Source organism: Bombina bombina, chromosome 7 (assembly GCF_027579735.1).
Source record: "Bombina bombina isolate aBomBom1 chromosome 7, aBomBom1.pri, whole genome shotgun sequence".
Classification (NCBI taxonomy): domain Eukaryota; kingdom Metazoa; phylum Chordata; class Amphibia; order Anura; family Bombinatoridae; genus Bombina; species Bombina bombina.
In genome coordinates this window covers 591089638-591107362 of record NC_069505.1, presented here as the reverse complement: position 1 = coordinate 591107362, position 17725 = coordinate 591089638, and positions in this window count along the sequence as shown.

The window sequence follows — 17725 nt, the reverse complement described above, 5'->3', positions numbered from 1 at the left end:
AGGTTTTTGTTCACTTTTTTAAAAAAGGCCTGTGAGTGCATTTATTTGGAGGAATATATATATATATATACACATATATACATACATACAAAAAATGGCCTGGATGGCGCTTATATACATATATAATAAAATTGGGCAAATAGAATAGATATTAATAATGATGTAAAAATAGACTTTAAATTGTGTATGCATAGCCTAGATATGTATACATATATTAGAACAATACACAATTCATATGTATTACAACAGAAAAAAGTCCATGCGAAATATAAGATGATGTAAACAGGTGTGGGATCTTCTCCTATATATCCCCCACTCAGATGTGCACTTACTTCAGAAACCCTCAATCATATGAGGTAAGGATGATTCGTGTCAGCAAAAGAGAGTAGCACCTCCTGGAGTATGGAAACTGGATCACCGGAGCTGTCTCCCCCCCCTGATGTCAGTTGTAGTAGATTCTGTGTTAGCACCTAGTTGTCTGTCTTGCTTTACAGCTTGTGTGCAGGTTTGGATATAACTCCCAGTCATATATACAAGGAGGAGAACCAGAAAAGAATTCATTGTGCAACTCTGTATGTTATAATGTTTAAATCAAATATCCTAAAAAGTAGTGGAATACCACTCACATGTATAACCCTCAATGTATGAGGTATCAAGCAAGCAAGATAAAATATATACACTTCAATTATAGTCCAGAAAGGCAGACCGCCATATGTATATACAGATGCAATCAATACAGGTTATTCAGTATGAGATTCACAGTTCAATTAAGTCCATAGATTTACGCGTTTCGAAGGGCTGTGTGTAAATAAAATCCCCTTCTTCCTCAGAGGTCCATAAGGAGCTTGATAAATCTGTTCCTTAGTGTCTATATTTATCTAGACATATAAAGGGGTTTAATTTAAACTCATATGCACAGTTATTTACCTTTTCTAATATACAGTAGAATCACATTCTTAAACCCTTATTCTTATTTATAACAAAGTTTACGCAAAATTTATTTCCAGTAGTTAAAGGGACACTGAACCCATTTTTTTTTCTTTTGTGGTTCAGATAGAGCATGCAATTTTTTTTTTTTTTCAATCTTTTATTTATAACCAACACATAGTAACAAAGAACACTGTGCATGTCGTTACGCCTCGCAGGGCGAGAGAAAAGAAAAACAGAAAAGAAAACCAGAAAAAGGAAAAATCTGTTTATACACAGTGTTATCTTATAGTTTAGGTATACAGTTTTTATAAAGGCAGCATGCTCTGATATTAGTTCACTGTATTCAAAGCAAATGATATGCAGATATATGCATCTTAGATATAATATAAACATAGCTATTTTGTTCGAGACATGCTTAGATCCACAAAAAATAATACTTATCGTATACGGTTTATATAATCACGTTGTTGGATTTTTATATTTTTAACAACCAAATCAAAAAATTCATCAAGGTAATAAAAAACAAAACAAAAAAAAAAAAAAACCCCAAAAAAACGAAAAACAAAAACAAACAAGTCATAACAAAGCTAAAAAAAAAAAAAAAAAAAAAAGGAAAGGGGGGGGGGGGGACTTTCTCTCGCTCTCTCTCTTCCCCACTCCCCAACTACCAGGCATTTAACTGCACCAGCTCTGAGTTTCTAAATGGGAAGATTAGATGTTCTACTTCGTTATCTGGAAAGCTTTTAATGAATACTGACCACTTCTTAAAGAATGCCTTTATCTCTTCCTCGTTGCTTAATTCAGTATCTCTCTGTTCTAACATGCATTGTTTTTTTATATAGTTTTTAACTTCTGCTATTGTGGGGGCCCTATGCTTCTTCCAGCACCCAGTTATTAGATTTCTGGCAGCTAAGATTGAAAGAATCACTAATTTTTCCTGAGGGTGTTGCTTTTCTTGCTTTTTTATGCAGAAAATCACCTGCATATATGTGAGACCCAGAGGGGAGATCCCCAATATGTTATTGAGCCAATATTCTAGTTTTTGCCAAAATTGTCTGATTTTCGGACAGCTCCAAATCATATGTTTTAAATCTGCTGCTAAGAGGGAGCATTTTGGGCATGTGTTGAAATTTGCATTATGCAGTTTATGACCCTTTTCTGGCGTGAAATATGCTCTATGCAAAAGTTTAACATGTGCCTCTCTCCAGTTCGCGGAGAGCGTAGCCTGAGATATTTTTCTAATAGATCTTTGGATGAATTTTGGTTCGATGTCATTGGAGATAATTAACCTATTCCAATCCGTCGTTATCTGGTCTAATACAGGTAGTCCCTTGATATTACATATGGATCTGTAGCAATATGTAATTGATGTGTGCCCACTCTTTGTTAATAAAAGCCAGTTTTCCATTTTTCCCATGGCCCAGTTCCAACCTACCCTTCTAACCAATTCTGAAGTATAGTGTCTTACTTGCAGGTATGCATAAAATTCGTTGTTTGCTAAATTGAATTCACTCTTCAGTTCCTCGTATGTTCTCACACATTTTATATCTGCCCTGATAATTTGGTGAACTTTCGCTAGACCCTTAGAAGACCATTTGTTAAAAATAGCGGAGTTCAGGCCTGGGCAGAAGTTAGGATTGGCCTGTATAGGTAAGTACTGTGAGGCGCTACACTTAACTTTCAGAAGACTTCCTAACTTCCACCATGCTTTGATGGGATTTAGCATAGTTTTAAGATTCTTGATTACGGGCGGAAGTGATTTAGGCTCACAGTGGGCCAGTCCTACAGGGAGAAAAGGGTGGCAGATATTTTCGTCTAATTGGTTATTGGTCGCGTAGTTTTTGGAGAGAAACCAGTCTGACACCGTGCGCGCAAGGAAAGCGAGATTGTAAGCTCTTAAATCTGGCAAGGATAGTCCTCCAAATTCTTTGCCTGCCGAGAGTTTAGGTATTGAAATTTTTGATCTCCTTCCCTGCCAGATGAAATTTCTAATTGCCGAGTTAAGAGACCGAATATCTTTTTCAAACATAATTATTGGTGTGTTCTGTAAAACGTATAGAAGTTTAGGGAGAAGGACCATCTTAAATAACGCAATTCTCCCGGAAAGTGAAATTGGTAAGTTTAACCAGACTTTCAGTTTCTCTCGAATCAAAGAGAGAATTGGCGTTACATTCATTTTATATAGATCTGAGGGATTGACTGGGATAGTAATTCCCAGGTATTTGAATGATTCAGTTACCTCTTTGAATGGGCATTCACTAAATGAATCCTTTTTTTTTCTAAGCCACAGAATCTCCGATTTGGATGCATTTATTTTGTATCCGGAAAAAGACCCAAACCTGGTTATTATATGCATCAGTTTGGGTATATTCTTCTTTGTATTTGAGATATAAAGAAGGATATCATCCGCATAAAGCGCAATTTTTATTTCATATTTAGATATTGTGACCCCTTGAAGTGACTGCCTGATCCTTATTGCCAGAGACTCGATAGCTATGTCAAAGATGAGAGGAGATAGGGGGCAGCCCTGTCGTGTACCTCTGCAAATTCCAATATCTGGTGATAAAAAGTTATTGACTATTAATTGTGTGTGAGGATTTGCATATAGATTTTCTATGAAGTTTAGAAATTTGCCTGAGATTCCGAATTTTGCCAAGGATGTAAATATGTGGCTAAAATATACCGAATCAAAGGCTTTCTCAGCGTCGATTGCAATTATTGCAAGGTCTGAGGTGTCCCCTATCTCCTCCCCGGTAGCTGTCTTCCGGGAGAAATATTCTGTTATTGCTAGTACTTCTCTGATCTTAGAGGCCGAGTTGCGATGTTTAAGAAAACCGGCTTGATCGCTATGGATGATATGAGTGAGACCGTTTTGAAGTCTGTTTGCTAATATTGAGGCTAAAATTTTATATTCAGTATTCAGAAGAGCTATGGGCCTATAAGACTCTCTTTGGGTTGGATCTTTCCCCCCTTTAAGCAATAATGTTGTATACGAAGCCGTGAAACTAGATGGTATATTTTTACCATCTATAAAATATTCGTTAAACAGTTTGCAGAGATATGATACCGCTTCAGAGGCTAAAATTTTATAGGCTTCGTTAGGGAGCCCATCTGGGCCTGCCGCTTTATTAGATGCTAACTCAAGGATCGTCTTGCTAACTTCTTCCTCTGAGATCGGTTTGTTCAAATTAGAGACTATTTCCTCAGAGACTGTGGGACAAGTTATTTTGCTCCAAAATTCTTGGGACTGATCCAGATCCGTAGTTCTGGCGGAATAAAGATCTTTATAATATTTTGAAAAGCTCTCCAGAATATCCTCCGATTTTGTGAGGGTAATCCCTTCTTGTTGTATTATATCTATAAATGAGGGCTTCTTTTCTCCCTTGACTAGCCTAGCCAATAGTTTCCCAGATTTATTTCCGAATCGATACATTTTTGCCTGAAATCTGAGATCTTTTTGAGTTTCAGTGAACAAAGTCAAGGCATCTCTTTCTTTTTTGGCTTTAATGTATCTGGCCCAGTTAAAAGGTGACTTATTTAAGAGAAAATGATTGTATGAGTTTATGAGAAAATTGGTAGCTTGCTTTTCTCTGTTTTTCATGATTTTAGTTAATTTTGCCGCATACGCTATTATTTCTCCTCTGATAACTGCCTTAGCAGCACCCCAGAAGATTTCCGGTCTAAGTATTCTGCATTAAATTGAGTGAATTCTTTGAATTTGTCATTTAGATATTTTTTAAATTTTGCGTCATTCGCCAGATAAGGGAACCTAAATCTCGAGGGGGCTGTTTTTGAACTATTTAAATGTATCTCAAGAAAGATGGGAGCATGATCTGAAATGATTATGGGTGTAATTCCTGTTTTTATATTCTTTGAACAAAGTCTCTCGTCGGCTAGAAGTAGATCTATTCTGGATAAAGTTTTATGTACCCTAGATAAACAAGTATAGTCACGGGCATCCGGATTTTGTATCCGCCAAATGTCTTTAAGCAACAGATTCTGGAAGAAACTCTTAAATATTTTTGTTTCTAGTTTGTCCTTTTTAGCCTTTAGTTGTTTACTGCTATATCGCAGTCTATCTAAAGGAGATTGTGGGGCCATGTTAAAGTCCCCTCCTGTTATCAAAAACCCTTCTGTGAAAGACAAGATAGTAGATTGCATTAGATTCCAGAACTCGTAATCGAGTTTGTTAGGTGCATATAAATTGCATAATGTATATATTTGTTTGGCTATACGGATTTTTATTATTACGAATCTCCCCTCTGGATCGGCCCTTGTCTGGAGTATCTCATATTCTAATCTTTTGCCTAGTAGTATTGCCACCCCTCTTTTCCTTCTAACACTAGGTGAGGTGATTACCTCTTTTATCCACGAACCTTTTAATTTCATTGCTTCTTCTAAGTTTAGATGTGTTTCTTGCAGAAAGATAATGTCTGCCTGTAGTTTTCGCATGTGTGAAATTATAGTTTTTCTTTTTATAGGAGTTGAAATTCCTCCCACGTTCCATGATATTAACCTAAACTTATCAAATGGTTTCGCCATATTTCTTTATCCGCTTAGAGTGAGCATAGCAGGAAGATAATGAAGTGTGGGAGGGGGGAGAGAGAGGAAGGGAGGGGGAAAAAAAAAAAAAAAAAAAAGGGGAAAAGGGGGGGGGGGGATTGAAACTCTATTATATGATGTAGGAGGACAACCAGCTCCTCCTTTTTTTCCACTATCCCGAAAGGGATCTCTTGCCAAAAATTGTGATTTAAATATGATGACCCTATTATGCTTATGTGGTAGATTATAAGAGAGAAAGAGCAGTATCACAAAGGCCGGAATTATTCCTGTACTCTTAACTTTGAACTGTGTGCCCTTACTGGAAAAAGCTTATCCTGCTAACTCTACTTCAGTAAATAACCGTTCTGCCTCTTTGGCATTATCAAAGAAATGTGTGTTGTCTCCTATGACTACTTTGAGTTTGGATGGATAAATAAGTGTTGCCTTATAACCTTTTTGGATGAATTTTGTACATATAGGTGCTAAGTCTCTCCTTTTTATGGAAGTTTCTGCTGAGTAATCCTGAAACAATAAAATGTTAGCACCATCTATATTGATAGGTTGCTTTTTCCTATACTGTTGCATTATGAAGACTTTGTCTAAGTAGTTCAAAAATCGAGCAATAACTACCCTAGGCCTTCTGTTTGTTTTATTATCGTCAGAAAGAGGACCGATTCTGTGGGCTCTTTCAATTATTATCTGTGTATTTGGTATTTCTAATAATTGACCTAGGGTTTCTGTTATAAATAGCGTTAAGTTTTCAAATTTTTTTTCCTCTGGTATACCAATTATCCTTATGTTATTTCTGCGTGACCTATTTTCTAGGTCTTCTAGTCTGAGCTGCATTTTTAGTAGCTTAGTCCCTGCGTCTTCTAATTTAAAGCCTTGGGCCACTGTAAGATCTTCTAGATCTGACACCCTCTGCTCTGCCTCTTGCAGTCTGTTGGAAAATTGCCTGACTTCCTGAGATAGTCGGTCTATATCATGTTTTATTTCATTTCTTAGGGTGTCAAATTTAGGAGTCAAGGCTTCTGATATATTAGTGACCAGATTTTGTAGATTCAGTACCTCGCTTGTTAGATTAGGATTAGTTGCAGAGTGTACCTCCACTAGAGGCTCAGCAATACCTTTCGATTTCTTATCTCTATGTCTGCCTGTCATGCCTGGAGATATAGTCTTAGAAGAAGTATTAAGAAATTTATCCACGTGCCGAGTGTGTGTGTGAAGAAAACACTTATTGGGGGGAGTACCCTTGGATAGTGAGTGTTTATATTAAGATAAGAGAGTGAGATGAAAAAAGAGAAACAAAAATAAAAATAAAAGTGACTTATGAATGTGAAGCTAATTTAAAGAGCAGGGAAAGTGAGAGTGAGATGACCAGTTTATGTGACTATTTGTGTGGGATGTGCCTAAAAAAAAAAAAAAAAAAAAGTTTGTGTGGAGTTGTGAAAAAAAAAAGAGTGTGAGTGATTAAGTTTATAATAGCAAGCTTTGGCAGTCAGACAAAGAATCACAATCAGATTTGGAGAAGTAGAAAACGGCAGATAATATGTGGTCTCTACCTCCAGGGACCGTTCCTTTGCTAGTTTTTAAGTTTGGATTGGCTGCAATATTAAGTCAGGATCTTAGATCTATTAATGGAAATTTGAAAAGACACAGAATACAAGATATTGTGTGGCACTACTTAAATTTGCCCTAGACTTAGATGTCCAAGGTTAGGACTAAATCCTTATTTCAGAAAGTTCAGTAAAGAACTTCTTAGAGGATTTACACAGACTTGTCACAGATAACAGTGTAACTAGCCCACAGTACAGTTATAACAATGGTTAAACAATCTTATTGTTCTTATATCAAACACTTTATCGTGCTTTTTCCTCTTTTTTTTCCTTTCTTTTTTTCTTCCTTTTCCCCTTTTTTACCTAGCTGTGATTAGATATGATTTAGCTATATAGATACATACAAGGAAAAAAGAGTGTAATGCCTACAATTAACAGGGGATTCTGAGGTTGATAGACTTAGCCCTATAATTCCTGAGGCTGTGCAAAGACCTTGTGTTATAATTTGCAAGTACCAGGCAAATGCCCTTTAAAGACAGGTTAGTGAGACTAGTCTAGGTTATTATATGGTAATATTACAAACCCAGGAAGTAAGTTTACAGTGTTAATGATGAGAAGACAAAAACAGATAAAAGAGAAAAATGAAATTTTTAACACAAAGTAAATTGGAGCACAGCTACTAAGCTATCAGCAATTTGGAGAAGCAGATATGATTCTTATATGCGAGTTTATACAGAGGCAGTCCTTTTAAATCAATATGAGAAGAGACTTATTATACAAGGTCAAAACAGAGACTTTTGATGTTACTTTTTCTCTTTTAACTTTGTATTATTCAGGGTAGAGCAATATGTAGCTTTTAATTGTAACTTTGTCTTCTGACAGTGTTATACTCTACTTTTGATTCTTTCTTTTTCCCCTTAGTGCAAGTCCTTAATTTACCGCTGCTTTCAGTTCTTTGAAGTTTTTGATAATGTTTTATATTTTTATAATTCCCCAAACTATATCTTACTTTTCCCAAAAGTTTTGTCCAGCAACAGAAATTGCAAAAAAAAGGGAAAAAATAGCGAAAAGTACTTTCCCCTAGTGAGGGAATATTTTGTTTTTAAAGATATTGCAGTCCGGTTTTATATAGTATTGGTGCTTCTATTCCCCCTTCTGATTAAATCCCTTTCCCCTTTCTCCTTGCCCTTTCTCCTTGAGATTTTTCTTCTTTTTTTTTATTTTTTTGGGAAAAAAAGAAAGTCCCGAAATTTCCAGAGATACAGTTTTTTAGCTCTAATTGTTACACTCACCCTCCGGTGTTCTTTTTGAAGTTTCCCATCTGATAGATATCCTCTGAGCTTGAGACTTTTCGTCGTTGGTGAAAAAAATAGAAAGTGCTTCTGGCGCCAATCCGTGTCACCAGGACAAGCGGCCCCTCGACCCACCTCCTCCCACGCAACACCGGTGGGGGGGGAGGGAGTCAGACGGTAGTTTCTGGGCCGGGTCCGGGAGCGGCACCGCCAACACAGACGCTGGGCAAGCTGTTCTCAGCCAAGAAGTCCAAGTGGAATCTCCGCGCCCGGGGTCTCTCCGACACGCCAACACAGCGGGCTCCTGCAAACACCTCCTCCCGCGCAGCACCGGTGGGGGAGGAGGGGCGGACCTTGAGCATCAACTGGACTCCCGAGCTCTCCCAGGCTCGATCCAGCTTTCCACAACTGCCAAAAGCATGTATGTTCCGGCAGCATATGTTTCTTGCTGACCGAATAGCAGCCTCTAATTTCGGGGCTTGGCGCGTGGATTACACCGCCAGGTGCTTGGGGCTGGAGAACAAGCGCTCAGCCACCTGTGCTAAGCTCCTCCTCCGGAACCTCCCTTCTAGAGCATGCAATTTCAGAGCATGCAATTTTAAGCAACTTTCTAATTTACTCCTATTATCACTCCGATTTTTTTGGGGGGGTTCAGAACTCTGGACAGCACGTTTTTATTGGTGGATGAATTTATCCACTAATCAGGAAGGACAACCCAGGTTGTTCACCAAAAATGGGCCAGCATCTAAACTTACATTCTTGCATTTCAAATAAAGATACCAAGAGAATAAAGAAATTTTGATAATAGGAGTAAATTAGAAAGTTGCTTAAAATGTCATGCTCTATCTGAATCAGGAAAGTAGAAAATTGGGTTCAGTGTCCCTTTAATGAGGTCAAGCTTAGGCTTTAGACCTTGAGGGATTCTAGTTCTCAATTTAAAAATCCAATATCTCTTTATTTAAAGGGACATTAAACCCAACTTTTTACTTTCATGATTCAGATAGAAAGTACAATTTTGAACGACATTGCAATGGACTTCTATTATATAATTTGCGTCATTCTTTAGCTATCCTTTGTTGAAGAAATAGCAAAGCACATGAATGAGCCAATCACACAAGACATCTATGTGCAGCCACCAATCAGCAGCTACTGAGCCTATCTAGATATGCTTATAAGCAAAGGATAGCAAGAGAATAAAGCAAATTAGATAGTAGAAGTAAATGAAAAAGTTTTTTAAAATTGCTGCTCTTTCTAAATCATGAAAGAAAAGATTTGGGTTTCATGTCTCTTTAAGTACTGTTCTATATCACCCCCTCTTTGGTTCAGTGTAACTTTCTCTACTATATGATAAGAGAATGTTCTATAAAATGTCTTCCTATGGGTGAAATTCTTTCTTCTCTTTTCCTGGTCTCAGTTTGTGAAGTTATATTTAAATGATTCTTACTCTGACTTCACGTGTAGATTCCCCTATGCACTCTAAGCATGTAATAAGATATATATATATACACATATACACATACATACATATACAAGTAGCCCTCAGTTTACGCCGGGGTTAGGTTCCAGAAGGAATGGTTGTAAATCGAAACTGTTGTAAATTGAAACCCAGTTTATAATGTAAGTCAATGGGAAGTGAGGGAGTTAGGTTCCAGGCCCCTCTAAGTAACACCTAATACATTATTTGTAAAGCTTTGAAATGAAGACTTTAAATGCTAAACAGCATTATAAACCTAATAAAATAATCACACAACACAGAATATATAATTAAACTAAGTTAAATGAACAAAAACATTTGCTAAACAGCATTATAAACCTAATAAAATAATCACACAACACAGACTTCACTCGCATTTTTATGCAAACAGTTCTTTCTATGCATTCCAATCTGGACTGATTTATAGACAGGAAGATTTTGTTCCTTTTGAAATCTGCTCGATAGCTCAGGTATGGTTAAACTGATTAATTTCAGCTTGCTTGGCTTTGCTGCAACACAAGCGGACAGCTCTACCTGCTGGCTATTTTAATAAATGCACTGCTTCTCAATAGCAGTCTCATGACTGGAAAAAAAGGTTGTTATTCTGAAATGGTGTAAATTGAACCATTGTAAAACGAGGGCCACCTGTGTGTGTGTGTGTATGTGTATGTATGTATATATATATATATATATATAGCATTTGAGATTCTACCATTTCCACGTGTTGCTATTTCAACAATTTCACCAGTGATACTTGATACAAAATTGTCACTACTTTGCAATTAAAGTATCCTAATTTATGTGTATCTTTAGCTTCTAACCATGAAGATTTATGTTTTTCTTTCTTATTTGGTATTGTTGGTGAAATTAGATTTCCTATCATTTTACCCCTGCGGTATGAAAAAATAGACTTTTTTTTACTATATTGCAGTCTATCATCTGCAGCCAGCATGGGAATGTGTTTGCGGATCTTATTACATACTAGTGTTAAAGCCCATGTACACGGGCCCGCACAGGTTATGGCCCTCCCTTGCTGAGCAACCCACCCGTCTCCCAGCCGGCACCAGCAGACTATCATTAGACGGTGACACAGTGTCACCGTCTGTAACAAACAGGAATCGAGGCAGAGCACCAATCGTGCTCCAGCTCCATATGCGGTAGATGCCTAGAGCTTCAGGAACTCCAACTCTCGGCTGTAATTTAACAGCCAAGACTGCTGAAGCTTTCTGAAGCTATTTCGCGCCAGTTATGTTTTGTCTCTCTGCGGTTTCTCCTTAAGGCCAGGTATGTTTGTCTTGCGCAGTCTCTACTGCGCATGACTGCGTCGGACAAACATACCTGGCCTTTTATTATATAGGATTTGTCTATATAGCGATGAGAACTGAGTAGTTAGTAGTAAGTTGTTCTACTTTTGATATTTATTTATCTGGAAAAAGGTTCATCTTGAATGAGCTCATCTCTATCCATTGCAATTACTGTGTTTGGCATTTTTTATGATTCGTTAAGGAAAGCCCCTTTATTCTAGTGTAGCTGTTTTTAGCTTAAAGCAATCACCTTTTGAACAGTTTTGTTCTTATATATTGTCCTTTTGCAATAGCTTTAAAGACCTGTTGTGGATGTTTTACAGTTTGGATGCAGCAATGCATTTTGGAGATTGGCTTTCTGTGTATTTTTGTCTTAAATTTGTTGATTTTTTTTTTTTTGTATCAGCATATAATAGTAGGTCCAAATAATTAATCTCAAAATCATTGGTTTCAAATGTAAACTTCAGATTTATGTCATTCAAATTGAGATATTCAGTAAATTTATTAAGGGTTGCGCCACCCCCTATCCATACTAAAATCAGATACTCTATGAAACGTTTGTTTACTGTTATGTGTTCCTTAAAGGGGTTTTTATCTCCAAAGATGTGGGATAGTTCCCTCCAACCCATATATAGATTGGCATAGGAGGGGGCAAATTTTGCCCCTATTGCTGCCCCACATCTCTGGAGATAGTTTGCCATCACAACTAAAATAATTTTGTGAGCAGGTATTCAATGACTCTCCATCACAACTAAAATAATTGTATGAGCAGGTATTCGATGACTCTCCATCACAACTAAAATAATTGTATGAGCAGGTGTTTGATGACTCTCCATCACAACTAAAATAATTGTGTGAGCAGGTGTTTGATGACTCTCCATTACAACTAAAATAATTGTATGAGCAGGTGTTTGATGACTCTCCATCACAACTAAAATAATTGTGTGAGCAGGTGTTTGATGACTCTCCATCACAACTAAAATAATTGTGTGAGCAGGTGTTTGATGACTCTCCATCACAACTAAAATAATTGTGTGAGCAGGTGTTTGATGACTCTCCATCACAACTAAAATAATTGTGTGAGCAGGTGTTTGATGACTCTCCATCACAACTAAAATAATTGTATGAGCAGGTGTTTGATGACTCTCCATCACAACTAAAATAATTGTATGAGCAGGTGTTTGATGACTCTCCATCACAACTAAAATAATTGTATGAGCAGGTATTCGATGACTCGAGTACAACATTTTGAAATTTGACTTGTCTTTTTGAGAGAGAAAAATTATATAGCTTTGAGACCTTTTTCATGTGGAATTGTGCTATATAGGGACACTACATCAACAGTTAGCGACTTGTTTTCTTGAGACCATTTTACTTGCTCTAAAATCTAAAACAGATGTTTAGAGTCCCTAAGATAGCTTGATTAGTTCTAATACCATAGGTTGTAATATTAAGTCTATCCACTCAAAGTGGCTCTAGTAGTGACCCTATTCCTGAAAAAAAATGGAGCGTCCTGTAACATTGTCAAGGTTTTTATGTACTTTGGGAAATATGTGAAACACTGGCGTTTTTTGATATTCATACAGTAAAAATTCACTTGTTGTTTTGTCTATAAAAACGTCATGTAAACCTTCATCTATTATATGAATTAATTGGTGTTTATAGGTTTGTTCTGGATTTGTATCTAAAGTTTTATAATTTTCTGGATTATCAAGTTGTCTATTTATCTGTTATGGTCATCCATATCCCAGACCATATATTTACGTCCACCTTTATTAGATCTTTTAATGTTGATGTCTGATCCTTTAATACTTTCCATTCCTTTGTAGTTAAATTGCTTATTCCAGATAAGTTGAGTTTGTAATAATTAAGTCCGATATGCAGGGGCGCCTTAAAGTCCAGCTCTCAACTGAGCAATAAAGGGTCAAAATATGATGGAACCAATCCCTGAAGGATTTTCAAGTATATGCTTGCATAGACAAGTGTCAGCTGTTCTCTCTCATCACACGATGAACGTGACGAAAAACTACCCAACTTCAGTCTGAAAAGACAGAAAATAGAAGAGGTGCGTCCTTGTGCAAATCGGCTACAATCAAATCAGTAGGTAAGGTATCACTCACTCACAGTATGCTCACATTAACGGCAGCACTCATAGTGCTTTTGGACACAGACTGGAGTCTCTTAGCGCTCCAGCTCGCTGACACCACAGTCAGAGGTTCGCTTGGATCAAACGCTACCCAACTTCAGTCTGAAGGAACAAAAAATAGAGAACGCATTTCCTAGTGCAGATCAGTTTCAAATAGACAGGCAGGTAAAAACTTAAATTATGCTTACCTGATCATTTTCTTTTCTTCAGATTGAAAGAGTACACAGCTGCATTCATTACTTTTGGGAAATTCAGAACTTGGCCACTAGGAGGAGGCAAAGACACCCCAGCCAAAGGCTTAAATACCTCCCCACTTCCCTCATCCCCCAGTCATTCTGCCGAGGGAATAATTAACAGTAGAAGAAATATAAGGGGGAAAAGGTGTCGGAAGAACAAAAAAGACGCCCCACAGAAAAAATACGGACGGGGAGCTGTGAACTCTATCTGAAGAAATGAAAACTATCATTTAAGCATAATTTGTTTTTTTTCTTCATAAATGGAAAGAGTCCACAGCTGCATTCATTACTTTTGGGAAAACAATACCCAAGCTATAGAGGACACTGAATGCAAAAACGGGAGGGTAACAGAAGTGGCCCTACTTCGTCCGAAGCTGAGAACAACGTTGGAAAAAGAGGAAAAGGCCCAAGGACGCTGACCCGCAGATAGTCCACAAGCCTTGCTAGAGACCACAAAAACTGGACTCGACTGAGTCATCAGCCTCCAAAAGACACCGTCGCCTAGCAGTCTGTCTCCAAACAAACCCCTTACTAAAGAAAGGGAACAAACTACCGTATTCTTCCACAAAGAAGAAAAGACTTGGAGAAAACATGATTGCTGGTGCAATAATTAATGCCGACAGCGTATGCTGTTGGCATTTATCGATGTGCGGCGCACATGGTTTGCTATAGCGGATCATGTCCGTCCGCACAATGATAAATGGGGGCCAAAGGAAGATTACTTCATCCCCTTAGGTCTATGCAAGCAAGCCAGTCGAAGATTAAGACTGAGAATCCCCAGACCCATTAAGAGTGGGATCCTCCAGCAACGCCAAAACGTGTCTCAGTAGAACACAAAGGCGCACCATTCTAACAAAAGGCGCAACATACCTCCGCCGGGACAAAAGAAAACTCCGGCCCCGAAGGTTGACCCTTGAGGCCTCAGGGGCAGTCGCTCCCCCGGAAGGCTGAACTGGACCAGGCGATCCCACGCCTGATGAGCCCCGGTTAACGGAACACGGACAATATCATAAGCACACTCCCGGGAGGTGCAGATGCGCCAGCGCCAAAGATATGGCCCTGCGGCACCGTGTCGTAACCTCCAGTGGGAACAGGCCACACTCCATAGAAGGATAAGTAGCGTTTGGGTTACCTGCATGTGTAGTAAGAGTTGGTGGTAGGGAACTCGCCTTGTGGGAAACAGAATCCCCAGGGGTGGATTGCTCAGTGGGCACCTGATTCCCCGATCCCAAGGAACAGAGCACTCTAAAATGGAACATAACTGATGGGCATGTATCACCCAGGCCAATTCATATTCTCCGCAAGAAGTAGAGTCTGAATCAGAGACATCCGTCTCCAAAAAATCTGAATCCTCCAAAACTTGGATATTGAATAAAAAAAAGAAAATTTATGCTTACCTGATTAATTTATTTCTTTTTTGACACAATCATCTTAATTACTAATGGGGTATTCACCTCCTGGTCAGCAGGAGGAGGCAAAGAGGACCACAGCAGAGCTGTTAAATAGTCCTCCCTTCCCTCCCACTCCAGTTATTCAACCAAAGTTAGGAAGAGAAAGGAAAAGCCAAGGTGCAGAGGTGTCTGAAGTTTACAATAACCCACAACCTGTCTATAAAAACAGGGTGGGCCGTGGACTCGTGTAAAAAAGAAATACATTTATCAGGTAAGCATAAATGTTCTTTTCTTTTTTAAGACACATTGAGGCTTATTTATCACAGGTCTTTTGGACCTGATCCGACAGTGCGTATCAGGTTCGCAAGACCTCGCTGAATGCGGAGAGCAATACGCTCTCTGTATTCAGCATTGCACCAGCAGTTCACAAGAGCTGCTGGTGCAACGCTGCCCCCTGCAGACTCACTGCCAATCAGCCGCCAGCAGGTGGGTGTCAATCAAACCGATCGTACTCGATCGGGTTGAATTCCGGCGATTCCTGTCCGACTCATCAGAGCAGGCGGACAGGGTTATGGAGCAGCGGTCTTTAGACCGCTGCTTCATAACTAGTGTTTCTGGCGAGCCTGCAGGCTTGCCAGAAACACGGGCCCTCAAGCTCTGTATGGAGCTTGATATATAGGCCCCAATGAGTCCACGGATCATCTTAATTACTAATGAGATTCAATACCCAAGCTTGAGTACACAGATGATACGGGAGGGACAAGACAGGGAACCTAAATGGAAGGCACCACTGCTTGAAGAACCTTTCTCCCAAAAACAGCCTCAGCTGAGGCAAATGTGTCAAATTTGTAAAACTTTGAAAAAGTGTGAAGAGAGGACCAAGTTGCAGCCTTGCAAATCTGTTCTACAGAAGCTTCATTTTGAATGCCCATGAGGAAGCAACAGCCCTTGTGGAATGAGCCGTAACCTTCTCAGGAGGCTGCTGTCCAGCAGTCTCATATGCAAAACGTATGATGCTCTTCAGCGAAAAAGAAAGAGAAGTAGCCGTAGCTTTCTGTCCCCTGCGTTTTCTTGAGAAAACCACAAACAAAGAAGAAACTTACGAAAGTCCTTAGTTGCCTGCAGGTAAATCTTTAAAGCATGGACCACGTCCAAATTGTGCAAAAGTCCTTCTTAGAAGAAGGATTAGGACACAAGGAAGGCACAACGATCTCCTGATTAATATTTCGTTCAGAAACAACCTTAGGAAGAAAACCTAATTTGGTACATAAAACTACATTATCGGCATGGAAAATAAGATAAGGAGATTCATACTGTAATGCCGAGAGTTCTGACACTCTCCGAGCAGAAGAAATAGCAACAAGAAATAAAACCTCCTAAGATAACAGCTTAATATCTAAGGAATGCATAGGCTCAAACGGAGCCCCTTGAAGAACATTGAGAACTAAACTAAGACTCCATGGAGGAGTAACTGATTTGAACACAGGCCTGATCCTGACCAAGGCCTGACAAAACGATTGCACATCCGGGACATCTGCCAGACGTTTCTGTAACAAAATAGATAAGGTTGAGATTTGACCCTTTAGGGAACTCGACGATAAACCTTTCTCCAAACCCTCTTGGAGAAAAGACAAAATCCTAGGAATCCTAACTCTACTCCAAGAGTAACCCTTGGATTCACACCAATAGAGATATTTATGCCAAATCTTATAATAAATTCTTCTAGTTACAGGTTTACGAGCCTGAATCATGGTCTCTATGATCGAATCAGAAAACCCCCGCTTGGATAAAATTAAGCGTTCAATCGCCAAGCAGTCAGCTTCAGAGAAACTAGATTTGGGTGAAGGAAGGGCCCCTGAATCAGAAGGTCTTTCCTCAACGGAAGTCTCCAAGGAGGTAGAGATGTCATCTCCACTAGGTCTGCATACCAAATCCTGCAAGGCCAGGCCGGCGCTTTGAGGCTCACCGAGGCCCTCCCCTGTTTGATTCAAGCAATTACTTGAGGAAGCAGAGAAAATGGAGGAAACAGGTATGCTAGATTGAAATTCCAAGGGGCCGCCAGAGCATCTATCTGCTCTGCCTGGGGGCTTGCCAGAAACACGGGCCCTCAAGCTTTGTATGGAGCTTGATAGATAGGCCCCAATGAGTCCACGGATCATCTTAATTACTAATGAGATTCAATACCCAAGCTTGAGTACACAGATGATACGGGAGGGACAAGACAGGGAACCTAAATGGAAGGCACCACTGCTTGAAGAACCTTTCTCCCAAAAACAGCCTCAGCTGAGGCAAATGTGTCATATTTGTAAAACTTTGAAAAAGTGTGAAGAGAGGACCAAGTTGCAGCCTTGCAAATCTGTTCTACAGAAGCTTCATTTTGAATGCCCATGAGGAAGCAACAGCCCTTGTGGAATGAGCCGTAACCTTCTCAGGAGGCTGCTGTCCAGCAGTCTCATATGCAAAACGTATGATGGTCTTCAGCGAAAAAGAAAGAGAAGTAGCCGTAGCTTTCTGTCCCCTGCGTTTTCTTGAGAAAACCACAAACAAAGAAGAAACTGACGAAAGTCCTTAGTTGCCTGCAGGTAAATCTTTAAAGCATGGACCACGTCCAAATTGTGCAAAAGTCTTTCCTTCTTAGAAGAAGGATTAGGACACAAGGAAGGCACAACGATCTCCTGATTAATATTTCGTTCAGAAACAACCTTAGGAAGAAAACCTAATTTGGTACATAAAACTACATTATCGGCATGGAAAATAAGATAAGGAGATTCATACTGTAATGCCGAGAGTTCTGACACTCTCCGAGCAGAAGAAATAGCAACAAGAAATAAAACCTTCCAAGATAACAGCTTAA